The 22,391-nt window shown below is 30.1% G+C and overlaps 1 protein-coding gene across 2 annotated transcripts in view; it reads right to left on the bottom strand.

Moving 5' to 3' along the window:
• The window catches only part of LOC129960514 (uncharacterized), a 58,756-nt gene extending 37,021 nt beyond the window's left edge, over positions 1-21,735 (bottom strand). For both annotated transcript variants that reach the window (XM_056073990.1, XM_056073991.1), the window contains exon 1: positions 20,128-21,735. The gene's annotated coding sequence lies outside the window, so the exon portion shown is untranslated. The remainder of the gene's footprint in view (positions 1-20,127) is intronic.
• Between the last annotated feature and the right edge of the window lie 656 nt (positions 21,736-22,391).

Raw genomic sequence — 22,391 nt, 5'->3', positions numbered from 1 at the left:
TTTACCATTTACACTAATAATATTCCACATGACAGTTGTTAATAATATACGAAGGAATTAGGATATTAAATTTAAATTATTCACGATAAGATTCTGACTAATTTTATTTAAAACCTTATCATGAATAGTGGCAAATTATGAATATTACTAAGCATAGAATACTTATAATGCAAACTATGAAAGCGAAATCTTCAGAAATTAATTTTTTCAATCACATCTAGCTAATATTTTATATTTTTTAGATATGAAATAATTTCTTGTAAATATTGATAACGCTTTAAACTGCATTTCATTTTAAGTTTGTATAAGAGGGGTGAAAGAAATACGAAAACAGATTGAAAGGTTTCGTTTGATGGTAAAAAAAAAAAAAAAAAAGAACGCTGAAAAAACATTTATGTTATGATAGAAATCCTGACACATAGTTAATTCTTCGGGGGAGCGATAATCCTCCATAGTAACGTCACCAAAATACAGTTGGGTCTTCTTAAAGTAAGTCGCTATTATAGCTTCCTCCAAATGCAGGGTAAACCCTACTTGGGCAGTGTGATCATTGGCACCTGCCAGAAGGGGAAAAACTGTCGTTATCACATGGTTTATCGGCGAAGGATTATGCCCAGTTTGATAAAAGATTAGATCCTAATATAATTAAAAATAACAGATCAATAGGAAAAAAAATTATGTTTTAAGTGCCAATCGTCTATATTCCCCGCAATGAAATTCTATATTTAAAACAAAGGTTAGTTAATTACATAAAGCTATTTTTATAGTCCCAAGATGTGTAGAAACTTGTTTTACGTTATTGGGTAGTGATACAGTCAGTTGTAATTTTCTCCATACAAACAGTTTCAGGTATCATTTGTTATAGCTAGATGACTGTATGCATAATAATTAAAAGATATACATATAAAGGAGGTAGCGAAGCCGTTTCACTAAGTAGCGCTAAAAAGACAAAGATAAGAAGGAACTAGAGAGTAGAGATTTCATTTGTCATTAACTTTTGATATTTCATCTTCCAGCATTTAGTATGTGTTTTATGAAGTACAAAATGGAAATTAATTTATGATGGTGATGGCGATGGCAGGGTGTTTCTTGGTTCGATTTCATCTTTGGACTTTAGAATTAGAAATAAAATAAATTTATCAAACTGCGATAAGAGAAATTTTTTAAGGTTTTAAAATTTAATGTAAAAAATTATTAGTAAATTAATACCTGCATTTTAATATAGTATGTTTTAATAGCATACGTGAGTATAGTTTTAGGGTAGGTAAGCCATTACTTCATCAAGTTTCCACTTTTGGCCTTCATAATTTCTAAAGCTTTTTGTATTTAGAAATTGTTTGGTTCTTCTCCCACGTGTCTTCATGTAACTTGTTGTCCATTACGTAAAAACTGTTGCATGTCCTCGGAAGAGGTCTTTGCACTTGCAAAACCTTGACAAATTTTAATGTGCTTATTTAATTGTATGGATTTAATACAGGTCGATAGCAGTGATGAAACTGTTTACTTGGTTTCTTGTGTTTAGGAGCATTCGCCGCGAGGAACGAAATTCAGTCACGTTTCGCCAGTGTCGTAACCTCTGCTCAGGATCTCTAAAAGATAATAACTTTTCCCCTTTCAGGACACACCTACGAGAAGAGTTCGAAGAAAGTGTTTCGTAGTCTTTCATAAAAAAATTAAAAAAAAAAAAAAGACGCCTTCTTAGAAATATTAGTTGTTGAAGCATTGAGGTTTCTAAAATCGAAATTTTCTTAGATTTTCTTTGCAGAATGTTGCATAATCTGTCGGACATGTTCTCTTTCTAAGAATTATCAATTTAATTCTGAAGCAAAGTTTCTGTGCATTTCTACGTAGAAGATTTATTTAATTCAGAACACTATTGAAATGAAAATTAAAAAAAAAATGATTTTTGTTTGTTCTATAAATTGCTTGATTTTTTTAATTTTTGTTTTTGTCTCGTAAGTGAAACTCGCGTTTTATTTAACCTTGATATAATCATCTAAATATTTTGCCATCACCGTGAAAAGTTTTTCACGATATTAAAGTGTTTAAATGCTGTTAGCAATATATTTGAGGTTTTTAAAAGTTATCGCTTACATATTATTAATGAATTTCTGCATTCCTTGGTTTTAAACTAATATACAATTACAGATGTAACGCAGGTAGTAGGATTTAAATAAAAGAAAAAAAAGCTCTAAAAGTAAAAGCTTCATGGAAATTCTTTCAAATAATGCATATTCTTTACAAGTTCACTTTACAGGAAGTCAATGGAAAAATATCCATGAGTTTCTTTTCCAAAAATTTTTTTCCCGTAAATAATAAGCTTAAAACAAGGCCCATTTTTTTTTTTTTTATCAAAGCAGATAAATGATATTTGATCTTTGGATTTTGCTAATTTATTTTTCAATAGCAAAGTTAGAAAGTATCACCAAATAATTTGTACGTAAAGTTATTTACAAGAATGCTATTCTATTGAGTTAAATTAAATATGCGTTTCTTTTATTTCGTGGAAACTCTTTTGCAACAAAAATAATCGGATAAAATTTTATTATTTTATGGCTTAAAAAATATAGTAGAAATATAAATCTTTAATTTATCTGAATGAGTTTTAACAAAGAAAAACGACAGTAAGATACACTACAACAAGCGCCTTTTTTTACATGAATGCATGAGCTCTAATGAAAACGCAAGAAATAAATATGAATGGAAACATAAAATTATTTGATAATAACATTGTCTTTAAATTTCTTTATTGCAATTTCGACTGTAATACTTCTAAATTGCGTGCATCAAATTAGTACATGCTTCAAAGCGTTTATGCAATTATGGGCGTACAGTTATTTCTCGTAGATATTTGACTTCTATTTATATTAGATTAATGAGGTTCGCGACAAAAAAATGTGCATCAAGTACCCAAGGGATACTTACAAGCAATATTATTATAGGCTGAGTAATTATTATAAGTATTCTTGTGATGAAGCACTTGTCAATGATTCTGTAAAGAAACAATTGATGTTTCCTTTCGTGTGTATATGTTCTTGTAGTTGCTATCAATTCAAAAACTCTACAATTGACACTTGTAAAAGATTAATAGGAAATTCAGTCATAACTCAAACTTGAGGTCTACATTTTTTCACCTTGCTTTTGGAACCTTAGTCTTTCACAAACATTTTCTGGAATATTACGTAAGAAAGAATATATATTTGCATTTTAGTATTTTGCTTCTAACTTTCTCTTTTATTTAAAATGAATAAGAAAAAAAATGCATGTTCTATTTTTAAATAGAGAGTGGTCGAGGGTTATAAACTAAAATACAACGGCATGAAAAAAAAAAAAACTCACGTTTTCTCAAGATAATTTTTATCTAATCAGATAAATCGTTTGATGCGAGTAATGAATGTGGTAGGTGGGAGGCTAAATTTATAACAATTGTTCTGGGTCATGGGCGGATCCAAAAAACTAGCTCGTTGTTTCTCTCAGATTGTGAGTACACCTGTAGTAAAAAGTGTGGATAGTAGAGATATGAATAAGTTCATATCTATATTATTTACTTTGATGGGTGTACGTCTTGGTCTTTATTAAGTGGGTTAATATCATTTCTACTATTATTATTCAAATTATTTCTCATTTTACAATAATCCCTCTAATCTAAATAATTCTTTTTTATTTATGTGATTAACTATCATTCATTTTATAATGTCTTGTGTGTTATTTTGCACTACTTATAAAAATAAAAAAAAATCTTTAAGTTATCAGTAAGTTTTTTTTAGAAATTTTAGATAATAACTTAGTTGTGCAATTACGGTGAAATTATATTCTGAAAACTGTTTGTTGGGTATATATTATTACTAGATGGTGTGATTTTATAAGAAAAAAAAATGATTGTCTTTAAATAAGAGTAAAAGAAAGAAAAATATCTATGTAACTCATGTTATTTTAACTCAGAATTCTTATGCCTTTGATGAGATAGAACAAAAGATAACGACAAATGAAAAATTTAACAGTTGTTTTAATTTGTAAAAAATAAAATTCGATGTTCATTAAGATTGTATCTAATTACTAATATTAAATCAAAGTCGCGATTAATTTAAATTATGTATATAAATTAAAGGAAATCTGAAGGGAAGGTTCAATAAACTTGCATGTGAAGTGGTTGAAACTTGAATATTTTTATGCTAGTTTCATTAGACATATCGATATTTCATTTTCTGTAAATATTGATTGACTCATTATTTTTTAAAGTGTTTCTTTCATATCAAAAACTGTAACTTATTGAAATTAACCATAAAATGTACACAAAAAATTGAATTTTTATTTTACATTTTTTTTAAGCTATGACAATCGAGTCAAGAATTGCACTTTCAGATCAACTTCACGATTACAGGGGTGTTTGTGGGACCCCAAAAAATCCCCTGAAACTTTTTCGGACTTACTACCGGCATTTTGGAGTTTCGAGAAGGGGGGGGGGGAGAAATGAAAAATTACAATTATGAAGTATTGAATGACCTAATTATAAAAGTTCAATGAATTACTTTTTTTGCAAAATTAATAACCATAAATTTTCAAACATATAAACTACTATATTTTATGCAAATATTTTAAATTACCTGAATTAATTCTTTTAAAAAAAATTATCTAATTTCTGCTGCTTTTTTTTTAATTTTCTGATGTTTGTGGGCTTGTCTTTCTTTTGTGGTGAACTTCATAATTGCAGGAAGGTTGACTTTTATTTTCCTCATTTACAGTTGAAGAAATTTCCTCGAGAACTGCACATGCAGAGGTAGAAGCAGTTTGCTTTTCTGCTAATGTAGAAGGTTTTTCAGAGACTTTTATAGGTGACTCATCTGAAATACATGTTTTTAAGTCCTCTTGATATGTTTTCCAACTTCTGTTCATATTCAGTAAGAGATCTTTGTGAATTGGATCAGTCATTGGATTTTTTGAGCCATATTTTTCACATGAGGTTTCTTTAGAAGCCATTAAATCATATTTAATAGTCTGCACTGCATCTAGGGAATCAAAGAGAGGTTCTATAGTCAGTGACAAGTGTATCCATTAAGTTGAATGCACTTTCCACTAATGGGCCATGGAAGCAGCTAAGGCAGGCTTTGACCAATTTAGCCAATGTAGGATACTTATAATCATTTGTGAAATCATCTTTTAAATTAAAAACTTTAGACCAATATTTATCAATTGTACACTTGACTTGATTTCCACTTTCATCAGATGTGTAGAGCATTTCTTTGGTGATATCAATATCACTCTGGTATAACCTTATTTCAGCTTCTACTTTTGACTTTTCATTATCACTAAAAATATGGGACATAAAAGATGATAATTTTTCAAAAGCTAATATTGTACTGGTTTTACCTCTTAGCTCTGGATCTAATGCTGTAAAACTAATTAGATATGAATTTTTAAGGGGTAATTTCTGTTTCATATGCTGAAATTTCTAAATGACATTCTCTTGCGTACATAAATAAAAAAATATTTCAATAAGCGAAACGAAAAATTTACACGTGCATCAATAAATGAAACGAAAATTTTACACAGCGAAGAAAAAAAAGTTCCGAAGCGATCAATGACAAATAGCTAATACGGCGAAAAATCCCCCTTCTCTACTTATTGGCGCCACGCCAGTAGAGATAAGACCTTTGAACCCAGAGTCACGTTATCGCACATCTGGTCGAACGAAGTCTCCCCCTTTTTTTTCTGCCGCGCCTACTTGCCGAAAAGAATCCAGAAGAGAATGTCCGAGAACCGGGGGAATGAGTCATAACTCGCAATAAGGAAAGAACAAAAAAGAAGTTTTTCCCCCCTTTTCACGCATTATCACTGCATTTGGAGAAAGAAAGGAAAAGTTTTCACCACACACACTGACCTTGCGTTTTCTGCTTTAAAAGCAAACAAAATTACCCAGATCAAAATAAATAATTCATTATTATTCCTACTTCCTTTTGAACGACGATCCCCGGAAATTCCGGGGATCGAAGTTCAAAATCCCCGGAATTCCGGGGTTTCCCCGGAGCACAAACACCCCTGCGATTACTGAGAAATTCATTCATGATGAAGACAGCCGGTTCACGTAACCGTAATTACATCGCTCGACAACCACGCAACAAAATGTAAGGTGATAAGAACGTAAACTGATTAAAACTTATTTCTTTGAGTGGCATAATTAAGTTCTTCCGGATTAGAAAACTTTTCCTCGGTAGTTTATATTCCATTCAAAACCATTCTCACTGTTATGTCAGAGAATACTAATTTTTCTGTTTTGAACATCCAGAAAGATCTAGTTGTATTCCCTCAAATCTCCAGCTGTTCATCGAGGTGAGTGTGAAATTACATGAAAGAGCACATTTTGGGCTGTAGAATATGTTAAGTCACCAAGCGTGTTTGAATTTAGAAATTTAATGAAACTGTTTCGATAATTTTCTTCATATTTGTACAGATTGCATATCGTTGAAAATGATGGGATATTTTTACAAAAAGTGATTTTTTTCACAAGGGATTTACTCTTTCTAAGTTTCTTAATTTGGAAAAAATATTTGTTTTACAATAAAACATGCTTTCTTGGCGTTTAGATGCTATAATATTGGGAGACATTTCTGATCCTAAGATGGGAGTCAAGGCAGCACCGGTTGTTTTAGAGCATTAACACTATTGCCTCATTAACACTATTAACTCATTATACATACAAGCATGTGGAGCATATGTGATTACGACCCAAACAATTTCCTGTGAGACACACTTGCTTCACGTGATGATTATTAAACCGCCAGCCCAGAAGGCAAGTTTGTACAATTTAGTCACTCAGGTGACTGAGAGTTTTACGATGATTGGGACCTGGTACAAGTAGTACAGTAATAACAGCGACTTAAGATTTTTTTTTTTTTATATTCTAATACATTTACCCAGATTCACGTTTTTTCACACATGAAAATAGACGAATACATAGAAAAAAAATTATCATAGTCATAATGAAACGGGTACATATTTGAGATTGTGAAGACAATATTGTATCCTGCATAACAATTCTATATCGAATTAATAGCTGATACATGATTTAAATAACATGCCCTATACATCATATTTACGTTTTATGTTGTGGTTTAATTTTGATAAATGTAAATTATAATTTGATTGGAGATGTCGTGATCTTTTTAACGAATTGCAATCGTTTATTCTACTAATGTTTTATATGAAGTCTTTGTATATTATCTTTCATAAATTAAAGATTATTTAAATATCTTCAGAAGATATTTTAAGTGAGTTCAAGCCATGATCATTGTTGAAATTTTGCTGGCAAAGCAGCCAGTAAAATTGCATTCAAGAGAAATGTCAAACACAGGAAGAAGCAGTTTTGGAAAAGCCTCCACAGTTGTTATGCCCCTGAAACAGAAATATTTATGGATATTTGCTAGTCCAGTAACCTTATGGGATACTTGATGCTACCCATTAAGAGACAGTGGAAGTAACAATTATCATATTTTAAGAGGCATGGGAAAATTAAAACTTCGGGCGAATTATTAATTAATGTAGGAGTATTTCTAAGTTTGATAAAAGTAGAACTGCGTTTATCTTTAAAAATTAATCAGCGTTAAAAAGAATTATAACATATTGATATCTTATGTAATGAGAATATTCGATGCAATCAAATAGGCAAGAATTTTAATAAGAATAATAAAATGCTGAAAGGGCCGATTTGTTAAAAACCTAACCTAAAAATTCTTCAACTAAATGTATGTGATTTTAATGAAACTTATTCTGATGAAAATTCAAAATAGACTTATTTATAAACAATAATTGTATTAAATTCTTATCGAATGTAGTAGAAATACTCTGTAAAAAGATTAAAAAAATCCAGTGCATAGAAAGCATTCTCAAAATTCAGAAACTAAATTTATTAGCAATTTATTACTAAAAATGTTGGTAATAAAAATATCAGTGCTAAGTTTATTTTTAAACTAGCCGCCTTTGGCGACCAGCTGGTTCTCCAATCTTAATGTTCGTTTAAATTTTAATAATTAAATATTTTATGCAATTCCTACTTTAATAGTTTCTTCATCAAAATATTTTAAAACTTCAAATTTTGATAGTCATATAATTCACTCATAATATTATAAAGGCCTTCAGTCATAACGCAATATGTATCTCTCTAATTTTCTGTTAGCTCCCGTAGAATTTATGCTTTAAATTAAATTGGAAAGAATTAATCTGCAATTAATATAGTAATATTTTTTACTGAAACAAAGTATTTTTTATAATATGATTACTGATAACAGAGTCACTGAGCGTTTAAACTTTATGGGCACTAAAGAATATCTTTCTTAATTTATGTAATATCTTAAGAATTTGTCAACAAAATTTTCTCAGAGTCATCATGAACAGATCGATTAATTAACAATGTTTAATTTTAAATGCATCAAACACTAAGAAAATAAAATGGATCGTTTAAAATAATCGGTCGAAAACAGGTTTAACAAAACTACTTAAAAAACGATGTACTTAAAACTATAGGCATATACAAAAAATACATAACTAACATAAATACAATTTAATTACAAAAGCATGCAACTAACCTAAAAAATAATTTAAATCAAGAATCATCCATTGATAATATTGTCAACAATCAGAACACAATGCGCATGCGTAATTTTCAACGCCAGTTACGGTAACGCGAATGCGTGAATTTTTCTATGTCAGTTGGGGTAACGCTATGCAGATTAGACATTTTTAATTTCCTTTATTCTGTGTTATTTTAATTCAAAAGTACTTCAGAATGAATCTGAAAGATCGATTCATTAACAATGTTTAATTTTAAATGCATCAAACATTAAGAAAATAAACAGAATCGTTTGAAATAATCGACCGAAAAATGTTAACCCTAGCCTCATTACTGCTGGGAGAAAAAACAACAACAACTGATGCCTTACTCATTTGGCGGTGGGGAAAATGGAAGATTTTTTGGCGGGAAAGTTAGTTTTTAATTAATAATTAAAATTTCAAAAAAGGGACCCCAGGTGCACATTCCCGACTTCTAAGGTATACATGTACCAAATTTGGTAGCTGTAGGTCAAATGGCCTGGCCTGTAGAGCGCCAACACACACACACACATTGAGCTTTATATAAGTATAGATAAAAAACGGTTAATTTTAGATGTTAAATTAAAATTTCAGGTTCATCATATGCAAAAGACGAATATACACCTATAGAAGTCTCTAAATAATATTTTTCTTAATTATATGAAGTATCATAGAAATAAAAAAAGTATCAGAGTAGTTTATAGAAAACTTTCATAATTGTTTTCTAAAAGTTTCAGCCCTTGCACAACGTTTCCGCGAAAATTCTATCATGTCTCTCTTCTAGTGTTTATTTAAAGGTTACGCCTATGAGTGAAGGAACGCCTTTCATAAATGGCCTTTAATGCCTAAAAGTAGAACGCCAACAGGAAGCTATAAAACCAAGAAGGTAGTCCCAATAGGAAATCCATATAAATTCGTAGTGCTCCGTTTACTTTTATTAAGAAAGTCTGAATACAACTTTATTAATAAATCCCATTAATGAATCAAGTAGAGAACTCAAAAACAATCTAATAATCAAATACAATGATCCAAGAGAAAATCTAACCATACTTTCATATAATATAGGGATTCATAGTTTTTATAATGTCATATGAATCATCAAAAAAATCTTCCATGAGTAATCCAGCGTTAAGACCTGGCGTGGCTGAAGAAAGTGTACAGAAGACAATGAATTCTCTTTTCTGATTTCGCTCATAACCACCATTATACAAAAACTAATAAACAGATGTGTGATTTCATGTGAATTGCTCATTGCAGCGTTCGGATTGGCCTTTAGGGGTTCTCCTAAGCTAAATACAAATGAATGCCGATTTCTCCTGAATATCCTGCAAAATAACAACCTACTTCCACATATTGGAGTTAAGACAGATTTCTACTTCAGGTGCTTCTTAGGTGCTCCAAGGTCGTTTTGAAAAAAATACGATGTCATATTTCTCCTCTTTAATGAGTCCTTGACACGTGGACCGGGCAAAATTATAATTAATGGAAATAAAGTCCAAAGCTACCCCATATGGAGCGTTACAGAGCGTGGCAGAGGAATTCTGCACTTGAAAATACTGTTATATAAAAGAGAGAGATTCATTACATGAAAAGGGAATGAAGCACGCACTAATCAATTAGTAGTGTGAGAGTTGTGTTATCTCGTGTGCGTTGGAAAAAAAATGCTTTCTCTTTCCTGTAAGAGAGATAAGATCCATAATTAATGCATATTAATATTTAAAATTTTAACATCTGCCATTTATTGGTCTTTTTGTAATATAAATAAGGCAAATTACTTTCTACTCGAATAAATCTGGTTTCAATCAAATTAATCTTTCAAATGAAAGACTAGTATGATTTAAGTTTAATTTATAACTGATTTTGAAGTGAACTTTGCCAAATTCACAGTAGAATTATAGTCATATGCTAAGATATCATTCAATGCGTTAACCTACCACTGGGTTTATTTGATTGTTTCATGCGACGAAATAATGATGTACGAGTAAAATGGAACAGCCTACATTACCTTTGCTCTTTAGCAAAGATAAAGCTATCTTTAGAACATTTACATCAATGAATGAGATTTCACATCAATACTAAAATAACGTCATATCAGTAACTTATTTCGTATGATAACAAAGTGAGAAATCATTATTTGGAAATGGTAGCAATTAAAATTTCTAGTAAAGTCACCACCTTTGCAGAAGTTGCCAAACCGCATTATCTAAAATGATCATAAGTATGCAATTTTTAATGGGGAAAAAAATAATATTTTTTTGATGTCACGTGCTGAAAAAGTGTGATTTTTAATAATTGTAATTTTTTCAAGAAGAGGATTTTTTTTTAAACATTAAAAAGGATATTTTGACATAATTTTTCGGAATAGATCATTGTTTCTAGAGAGCAGAAAATTCTTCGGATTCCAAAGCTATTTAATTTTTAATTTATTGTTACTAAAAGCAAAAATTAATAGTTATTTCAGTACTACTTTCATTTAATTGCTGAAACCAATAATAATTAATGGTAACTATTCCATTAGAACTGCAATTATTTTTTAAAGTTACATTTAGAAAAAAAATTGAATTTGCATTGTTTTCTACTCAGAGTTCAATGAACAATGAAAGAGCAAAAAATGTAAAACTGAGACAGAAAATGAATCAACGAGTAATAGAAACGTAAGTTGGAGTTATCTTTCGTGCAGCTCTTGAAATCCCACCGTGCTCACGACTTATTGATTGATTTGGAGATCAAAGCAATCCCCTCTCCTTTTGAATTTAGAAATACGAGAGCTGCAGATATGTACATATCCGGCTTGGAGAGTAGCAATCTGATCCCCCCTTTTTTTAACTCCCAAAGTTAGCTTTTATTTTCTCTAGTATTTTCTCCTCCCAGTTTTTTTTCCCATTGATTATTTATGATTCTTCGGTTTCGACTCTTGTTACCTCGACAAAAATGCATCTGGTTTATTGAATATTCATTTTTCTTTTGTTAGAGGTTGCTCTTCGAAAAAAGATACGTGAATAAATTTCTAAAATGTTATTCAGATAAAAATTTTATAAAGGATAAATTATTATTGATTATTGCATGTAAAAACGATGAATACTGCAGGTAAATTATTGCATCTTATTTAATATTTATATTATGTGTGAGAAGGGAGGCTTTGATAATGTTATTTTCAGTTCGACACTCGCATAAATTTCTATTAATTACAAGAAATTTATATCATTTATTGGGTATTTACTATGATTGAAATGCAATAAATATCAAATATAGGGCTTTTAAATTAAAAATTTTAGGGACGCTTATAAAAATAGTATCTTTTAAAAAAATGCTGTCTCTTGGTACATAATTTTTTTGAGCTGACAAGACGACTCTAGTAATCAAATATATGGCTTTTAAATTAAAAATTTTAGGGATGCTTATGAAAATAGTATCTTTTTTAAAAAAATGCTGTCTCTTGATACATAATTTTTTTGAGCTGACAAGACGACTCTAGTAATCAAATATATGGCTTTTAAATTAAAAATTTTAGGGATGCTTATGAAAATAGTATCTTTTTAAAAAAATGATGTCTCTTGGTACATAATTTTTTTGAGCTGACAAGACGACTCTAGTAATCAAATATATGGCTTTTAAATTAAAAATTTTAGGGATGCTTATGAAAATAGTATCTTTTAAAAAAATGCTGTCTCTTGGTACATAATTTTTTTGAGCCGACAAGACGACTCTAGTAATCAAATATATGGCTTTTAAATTAAAAATTTTAGGGATGCTTATGAAAATAGTATCTTTTTAAAAAAATGATGTCTCTTAATACATAATTTTTTTTAGCTGACAAGACGGCTCAATATCATTTCCATAATTTCTGGTGTTTTTTTTCTCTGAAAAGTCACTAAATGAATAGAAATTTTCACAGAATTTGGAACACTTTTTCCATGTGAATTTAAATGAATTAAAATCAATGGAGAAAAATTAATCTGGGATTTCACAATTTCGGGTTTAAAATAAAAATTTTGAAAATTTTCAACGCATTTTTTCCTATATAAATTGGTAATTTTAATATTCAAACTAGCACTTAAAGTTTATTGAACTCTTCTTAATAATCTGAAAACTATCCAGAAAGAAATTTTACCATGAATTAAATACATTAGGGAATATAAGAAAGCCTCCAAGGCTATTCATTTTAATAATTTTAATACACTGTTGCACGATATAACAAAGGAATTGCAACTTGACAATATGAGTTATTCATCTCAAAGTTCGAATTTATTTTAACTAAAACCTAGTAAGACTTAAACAGAAACAGGTTCTACTGCAGTATATAAACGAAGAAAATAACATACATTACAATGCATTTTTATTCATCTCTCACATAAATCCACATTTAATGCAAAACTTGCAAATTTGGTTGTTAATTGTTTCCAGAATAATATTTTAACCCAACCGTTTAGAATTTTATTTCTGTATCATCAAATTTTTATATTCAGCTATTTAAAAGAAATCAGTGATGCGATGTCTGTTGAAAAAATGGTGTTCTACTCTCTATTTCAGACATCCGGTTTCTGTCACGTTTCTTAGAAATTAAAATGATGTAATGACTCAGCGTTTCGTTTTTCAATATCAGCGATTGCTATTTTTAGAGTGTTCCACAACTTTCTGAAATATGTATCAATTTGGATTAGGTTTCATGAGTCAGCTTTATTTCTTCAATTCTAAAATAACCTCTAACTTTTCAGCGTGTCGTAAAGACTGAGTATTCATTTTCAAAACCACGCAATTTTATCACTATTTACGTTATTTTCTTTCTCTCTCTCTCTCTCTCTCTCTTTTTTTTTTTTTTTTTTGCGAGCTCATATTATACAAAATTTGGTCTTCCAAAGCAGTGTTTTGCTTTCTAATGAAAAGTAAATGTAATGATTTTAAATTCAGAATTTCAGGATTTATATTCACGTAATTGTTACGTTATATTACACATTATATAAACACTGTTCTATATAACAACTTTGGGTTATTTTAGATTAGAATGATTGCTTCTGAACTTCTAATTCCTTCCTGAATTTTTCTCATTCCTTCAGAAATTAAAAGCCAGAAGTTGTACTTAATGCAAATATTAAGTTTTTAATTTTCGCATTCATATCTGAATCTAAATTATTATTAAAATAAACTATCACGTAACAGAAATTTCTTTCCCAGTAAAATGGATTTTCTACTAAAATATATAACGGTCGCTAGTTATAAAATATTTTAGTCTCAAAAAAAAAAAACTTTTGCTTTAATTTTGCAAAATGAACTGTTTGTTTATTTGTTGGCAAATGAAAGTTAATATAAATGAATGATCGGATATTAAACATTCATATTTTCAAAATTATTGCAAATAATATAATCAATAATACATGAAAATAAAGAACATTTTTTCAATTTTTATTTCAGTTACAAATTTTCGAAGTGTGAAAACGTCGCTACATGAAAAACATCTAATCTCTGGAGAAGTTCCTTTTAAGCATTTTGAAGTTTTACGCTGTCAATGGTGTTTAATGCAGAATTGGTGCGCTTTTTAAGTTCATTGACTATTCATGTCCATGGGGGCTAGCAAAAAAGGTCTTTGGTGTGATTCCATAAAAAGAAATCACATTAGGTAAGATCTCGATGGCCATGTGATGAAGGGCAAATAAGTGTTATGTCCAATCTAGCGTTTAGGAAGCTTAAATAAGCTACGAGCATCCAAAACCCAATGGGATGGGATCCTATCTTTTTGAAGGATAAAATCCGTATTATCTTCATGTTGTCGTGGAAATAACTATATTTCTAACGTTCAAATAATTGCCACCAATTAAGCAATTTTAAAAACAAAATTTGGGACTTTTTATTTATTTTCATGTATTCATGTATTTATATTATGTGTAATATTTTTGAGAATATAAATTTTTAAAATTCGTTCATTCATTTATGCCAATCTATAGTTTTGAAATTATCAAAACTCTATACTAAAATTCTTTTTCGCAGAGAATAAATCAAGCAATTCAATATCTTCTTTAATATAGAATAGAAAAAGTAATGCCACTGGGCAAAAGATTGGAGGGTGGACCTATATTTTTTCGAATATTTAATGGTAGAAAGGAACAAGGGAGGGGCGAAAAATAAGCGCAATGCTCCGGACAAATCTGATCTCGGATTGAATTTATACTAGGCCCACAGATATAATGGGTTTTGAAGCAAACTTTCTCTTGGTTACAATACTGACACCTTACCAACAACAGATTATCATTATTATCAAATAAAGGAAAACAGCAAAGGTACAGGTTGAACAAAATAGGAGGTAATGAAGTGAATAATAATGTGTCAATACAAGATAACGAATTATTTCATAACGTATCCAATAAGTTATGAGTGTTAGGGCTTATTGTTTTCCATAGCACGTTTTGAATGAAATGATACGTTTGTAATAGAATTTGAAAGAATTTAATAATTTCTGGACCACATTACATTATATTTATCACATTTAGTTATTGTTTTTTAATTGAATAAGTGTAATCAAAAAGATATGCTACATAAAAAATTACCGTTAAATTTGTTTTGGCAGAATTTAATCCATATATATATATATATATTTCATTTTCCCGCAGATTTGGAGTAATCTCTTAAGAAAAGTAATTGTTCACAAACCTTACCGTTAATATTTATCTCAAACGTCAAATACATCTGACAGCTAACTTTCTTCCTCTGTCTCTGTTTTACTTCCTTATCGCAGATAAGAAACTATTTTGTTTATAAATGAGTGATAAAAACATTGGAGAACAAGAAACATATAAAAGGATTACCAAAGCATATTTTTTCCGGAATATCTGAATACTTTTTATAAACATACTGAGCAAAAGCAAGTAACGTTGAATTTTTCTCTGATGTGAACATTTCATAATGGCTACAAGCACGTGGTTGATGATAAGCATAAAGATCGTTGGAAAGTAATACAGAAGCATTCAATTATATCTAGACAGTAGACGGATAGTAAATTTTATAAAGGAAGTTTGTTTAGTTTAGTTTAGTTTAGTTACTATAATGTCTCGCCTTGAAGCAACACGAGGGCTATTTGAGGGCAGATCTCGTTAACTTTGAGCCCCGATGAGGACAACTTGGCTTCCCTAACTTGCGCTATGCCGGCGGGAGGGCAATATGGTTCACGGTAGCAAAGGGGGCGTGCGGCAGGAGGGGGCGTATGGTTCACGGCATCAGATGGGGCGTGCAAGAAGTCATGTGGTCCCGAAGAAGATATCTTACTGTTAGTCCACTGAGGCTCAGATTTTATTAAGGAAAACGGGATAAATTTTGTACTGGCCTAAGGACAGCGTAGAATGGAGTTCATTATCTTGACGTCAATGTCACATGACGAATATAACTACACATATCATCCAATACATAATTTTATGTTATCTTACTCTACCTGTGATGTTTTATCTCTTACCTTCAGAGATACGCAAAGGATAGGATTCCCAAATCAAATGTGTTTGGCGTGTGTCACGTGAACACGAAATGATTCCAATATACACATATTAAAATGATACATTTCCCTTACGTATATTTAAAGGACGAACTCATATGGAATTTTCTCCGCATTTTTAACCCTAAAGAATTTTTAGCATGAATAATGTCATTTATTCACAATTAACAATTTCACTTAAAATTTTGAAGAAACGGAAGAAAGAAACTGAAAGTCAAAAAAATTTCCGTACAATTTGCAGTATATCTGGATGATACAAAACAGGCTTAAAAACTTGCCTGTTTGTTAAACTGCTGCAATTTAGTTAGAAAAATTCAAAACAATATTTACTGCAACTCACAGACTCTGATACCTATGCAATACAAAGGAAATTAAATAATATGATTGTCATACTTTAAAGCGAATAATCCTATTTTTAGATTTTGTCAAAATATCTTGCCCAAATCTAGGTGAGCGCAGCGTAATGAACTAAATAGGAAGTCATAAAACAGGAAAAAGAGACCTTGAAAAATATTTTGTGCTTATATCATTTAAAAAAAAATTGATTCTGTAGAAAAATGAATATTTAATAATTATAATAATAATATAATAATAATAACCCCATAATTTAGCAGAAGTTAGAATAAAGTCAGAGTTCAAAAGATTAGAAAATAAAAAAATAGTCATGAAAAAATAATATATATATCAATGCGAGCTAGTTTTTTCTCTTATAGAACCAAAATGCTGTAAGAAAATCAGTAAATTCTTTTCTAAAACTATAAAGATCGTGATATTTTCTCATGGTCACTCTTTCTTACTCTCCTACTCGGTTCTCTGTGCTGCACTAGGCATGATTTTTAATTAAGCAATTTGAAAAAAAGATAAAAATTTGACTATTTCCTTGAAGTTATGAAGAGTAGTAAATTTTAAAGAGAATAAGAATCATTAAAGTATTTTACGATTTTTCTTCAACATTTTACACACACACACACACACACACATGAAATAATGCATTCAAGAAATCTATTTGAAGACAATTTTAATAATTTTATCTTTTGAAGAATATATTTATGTAACAATTAAATCTTATTAATCTTAAGCTATTGATAAACCATATGATAATAAGTTGATATATTTGGGAGAACGCCATCAGCACATTTTATAAAGAAAGGCTTCTTAAACTACAGGCTACAACGTGTTTAGCGTAAAAAAATGTTTCACGAACATGCTTCAATTAAAGTCCTTAACCTTGATAAAGAAGAATAAGCTAAATGAACTAAGAATATTTCCTTAAAAAACTGCCAGAGAAATACATCATTATTTAATTATATTTGCTTAGATTTAAAAGGAAGAATAACTGAACTCATTCAGAACTTTTCCATAAAATATTCAAAGCAGCTGCATTCATATTTCATTAATGCACTCTTTCTATCTAATAAATGAATTAATAAACATGGGCATGCAAGTATTTTTTCGGAAGGAAATTGAATTATAAAATTCTTTCTGCAATTGCTAGGGGAAAACATCCAGACACTCTGCTGGAAGGTAAAATCAAACATTTAATTAAATATGTAATGTATATTTCAGCATATAATTTTACAGCGAAGGTAATTTAAGATTTTTTTTTTTTTTCGCTCGATATTTTTCTGGAAAAAAGATATTTTTGTAAAATGCATGTAAAAATTTGAAGTAAAAGATGGAAATACTTTAAAAGATTTTCTTCAGATTTCTTATAAAAATGAAGAATGCACATTTGTTATCTATCGAGATATTCAGATAAGAAAACATTAAGAATACACGGCACCATCATACAAATTTTAATTAAACCACGCTTTCAAAAAATTCTACACATTATTTAAAATTGAGCAATTGATGTGCATTAATCGCTTATCAATTTGCAACAAGTGTATCATAGTATTGCGAATATTGAAAAATATTCTAAAACTATTGAACAATATCTTTATGCTAATGAAGAAGTAAAATTATAACTCTTTTGCAAACTAATATCTTATGCATACACCATTGAAATAATGAAACAAATTGATTCTTCTTTTACAATTTTGAACGATTCAAAGATGTTTATTTACTTTGTTTACAAATACTAATTATTTCGTCAACTCTTTCATAATATTACTCAAAATTTAAAGGTTAAAACTTTGTAACTTCTGAGTCGAAATGATCTCGACCTTCGCCCAAACGATTACATTTGAGCCACTCCTGCAAAATCCTCGAACAAAATAAATATTTTGACCTAAAAAAATAAAACTACATGTGAAGCGGAGAAAAACTTTAAACATAATATTGGTATCGAAAAGAAATTTTCATTGAAAATCAGTGCATCTAAGGGAATCGATTTGACTTATTCCGAAACAACATTACTTTATGCTACAATTTTCTTTCTCCTTTATGCTAATGACCTCGCGATGATTGACCTGTGGAGTGTTTCGATCTCTGGTGAGTTTTCTTGTTTTATCAACAAAGAAGAAGAATTAGCTGGTTCAAAATTTTACGTGTTTTTACTTGCTAATGATCTGCCAGATTGTTCTTCTATTATAAAGCGATTTGATTAGGTAAACGACCTTGTATATCCATAGGTGACGATTGTATAAAATTCGAGGATGTTATAGTACATTTTTGTTTTTATTATTGATAAGGAAAAAATCATTTTAACCCAACAATCCAGAACTTAAAATATATATATCAATATTATATATATATATATATAATATTGAAATTGGGAATGTAATGCAAATTTAATTGTTAAATGAAAATTTATTTATTAAAGAAATTTATTTATTTCTCAAATCAAAAATGTAATAACTGTTTTAGCTTTATTATTTTAAATTTAATTTTTTTAAAAAGCCAAAAATATAAGAGATATAAATATACATTTCTGCACAAAGTAAAATTAACATTCCTTAAATTTCTTGCAAACATATGTTTCTTATATATAAAACTTTTTCAACTTTTCAGATCTGGTGGAGTTTTTTTTCCGGGGGTTGGAAACGAACATTTTACTTCATACTTAAAAAAGTTAAATATACAGTAATACATTTGATGCGCCATCTGAATGCCAATGTTTTGTTGAAGATATTTTTTTTCTCTACTTTTCAGAATTTATGAAGAATTACAAAAAGTATCCAATCTCTCCCCCCCCCCAAATGAATTTGTCTTCAATTTGCAATTCTAAATATTTCCTTCCTTCAAATGCAATTTTGAAATCTTTCGCCTTTATTATACAAACGTCTATTATATATAAGCCTTTATTTATGTAAATTGGATTAGGTTATGTAGAGATTAATTAAAGCTAATTAAATCAAAGCTAGAGCAAATTAAATAAAAAAACAGAGAGCTAATTAAATCAAAGAATTAATAAAAAATACTGTGAATTTTAGTAATACAATATCAGTAATAAAAAATATCGAACAATAATATTTAATAGCAAAATCATAACCCTTTGTGACCAATTGATTTTATAATAGTGCTGGTAATCTGGTACCATTTATAGAATAAACTAAGTCAATTTGAATAAAGGAAAAAAAAATGTAATACGTCAATATTAGGGAAACTAATTTAAGAATTTTATGCCGAGTGGTATTGGACAGTGGACTTGTTCAACAAAATTGTTATGTCCAAAGGTACTGGACAATGGATAACAAAGGGTTAAAAATATAACTGATAAATTATCTACATTGATGAACCAAATTGTACATTATTTTAAGAGGCTTACTCGCATTATTTTGTGACAGTTGGAAATACTATATTATACGTCCTTTAACTAAAAAACGAAACTTTTTTTTCAAATAAATTTACCAAAGGTATTGCTATAGGTCTGAAGAATATTATTACTTCTAACCAGAAAAAGATAACAAAATGATAATTTTGTTAAATTTTTAGTAAATAAATATATTTTTCTTTGTTGCAGCATAGCAGAAGATGGCTTTTTTAACAATAAACTTCAAAAACTAATCATCCAACCGAATAACTTATAAAGAAATAAATATTCGACATAAAAGAAAACTTCTCGAAATAACAAATTATAAAATTATGTTGCATTTAAATTTAATAGAAGAAAATTGAAATTGATTTACCTGTTTGACGAGATTCTACCCAGTCTTCTTCATATGTTGAAAAAAACTTCTGTAATCTTTTACCTCTTTTCTTTGTGTAATGTAAGTATTTTTTTCAGTCAAAAGCACAGGGATAAAATGTTTTTTCCCCAAATTATTTTATAGAAGTATAATTTTAATGTTGAAGAGGACACAAATTACATGCTAAAGATAAAAGCAAATGTTTTCTCGTAATATAATCACTTAATATAGGGAGTGAAAGACAAACAGCACTTTGTTCGGAATAGCTTGAAATAGAAATCTTGAGTTGTAAATTTTTTACAGTAAAGCAAATTCTTCAGTGATGCACGTGATGATAATCCAAACAAAAATAAACTGTTAACTTGATTTGTTTTAGAGAGAATCCAAATATAACTGCTGCTTGATGATTTTTCACTTAATTGAAAAATTTCTTTGAAGGCAGAAATTAGGTAAGACAAAATTTTAATTCATATATTTAATTTCAGTTTTTTCAGTAAAACCTAAAATCAGTTTTCTTGAATAAAGTTTCTTTAACAGTCGCCAGCAATTTATAATGTGACACTACTTTTTAAAAAACCGTTTCAGCAATTTCTTTGATGCCTTTTCTAAATATAGTATGTTTTTTAATTGATAGATGTCATTTAACAAACAAAAAATTCCGGTGAAAGTTTTTAATCAATCATAACAAGTTATGGCATCTGGAACTGCATATGAAAATTTATCTTTCACTCCATTGATAAAATTAACACATGTCCAAGAACCACAATGTTTAACCACAATAAATGACAGTCGCACGATGCCACCAAACAGTCTTATAACAAGGTAGCTAAATCAATAAATAATAGCCACACGCTGCCATCAAAACAGTCTCGGAACAAAGCAGCTTGCACGAAGAGAAGTATCGATTTTTCATCCACAAACCAAGGCGAAAACACCATTCCTCGTTGAAGTTCTCCCAACGGTTCTAAGTCCCATTGCCATTCTGTCAAATCTGAAACAGACACCAAGTTCACGTCACGTCATCTGCGAGGCACGGTTTGTTACGAAACCCAAACAACTTGTTGATTGTGTATGCTTCTGCGCTTCCCTCCGTAAACCGAAACTGAAGACAACCAAAATGTTGCGCCGCTTTCCCCTGTCAGATTCCTCCCAGCCATCTATCTAACGGAAGATAAGGGAAAGTGAGAAAATCTACCCTTTTCCGCTCATGACATGCATGAAAGAGATTATGGGCACTTTCCCTCTCGTGTAAACCCCACAGACCACCGAATCGCCCAATGGCAGGACATCGTACTCACGACGTCACAGAGAATTTGTAGGTCGCTATAGTAGAGAACGCAAAGGAGAGAGAAATAAAAAAACAACGGAGAAAAAAGATGAAAGAAAAAGAAAAACAAAATCGGAAGAGGGAAAAGCAGTGGAATGGCGGAGCGGAGTATCTGTTGGACGTAGAGAGGATTTAATGGCCTAAAAATAATTGAAAGACAATTCGGCCCCGCTTATCGAGCTCGAGAGGGAAAGTGAAATGAAAGAGGGAAAAATCGTAAAGAATCGATCGCTTTTAATTTTTAGGTCAGTTATCCATCCTATCAGTTTCGGAGTTGGAGAAAACGGAACATGCGTCTAAAGGTCTGTCCATGTGACAGGTGCTTTCTCGCATTAGATGGGGATGTAGCTGTAAAGATAGGCTGTGTGACGTAATTTAAATTGCGGAAGTAAACGAGTATCAGTCTAGTCATGCGTAAACGAAGAATAAAAGTATGAAAAATATAAATGAAAGAAAAAGAGCGCGCGCGAGTGAGAGCAACCTGGAAGCTGCATAGACTTCCTCGTGTTCATTTTGGTGCCCTTGATTCTTGTTTTGTTTCCCTCTTTTAAACAAATAGCTTCGTAACAGTTTCGCTTTCGGATTTTTTAATTAGTCTGTCCATTGAAGTGCTTCCTGAAGTCGTTGGTACTTGAAGTGGCCATATTTGAGGAACTGATGAACCGCTAAAAGAGTATCTGGATCATTAGGGTACTCCGTCACTCGTGTTCGCTCACGTGCGAGGTTTCAAATATCGACTGTCATCGTTTCCCTTTTCGTTTGTCAAAGGACTTACCTGTTTCTTTTTCTTTTTCTTGAGCTTATTGCTTTTTTAACTCTGCGATTTTAAATCGTTTCAACAGCAAAAGGAAGCGAAACTCCTTAAATTTTGTAATTCTTTTCTAGGGGTTTTCCTCAAGGCTATCTGTTTTCTTTTTTTTCCCACTTTCTTTCTACT

The sequence above is a fragment of the Argiope bruennichi genome, chromosome X2 (genome assembly GCF_947563725.1).
Source record: "Argiope bruennichi chromosome X2, qqArgBrue1.1, whole genome shotgun sequence".
Classification (NCBI taxonomy): domain Eukaryota; kingdom Metazoa; phylum Arthropoda; class Arachnida; order Araneae; family Araneidae; genus Argiope; species Argiope bruennichi.
Note: the sequence above shows the minus strand (reverse complement) of the source record. Positions and strands in the feature narration are given on the sequence as shown.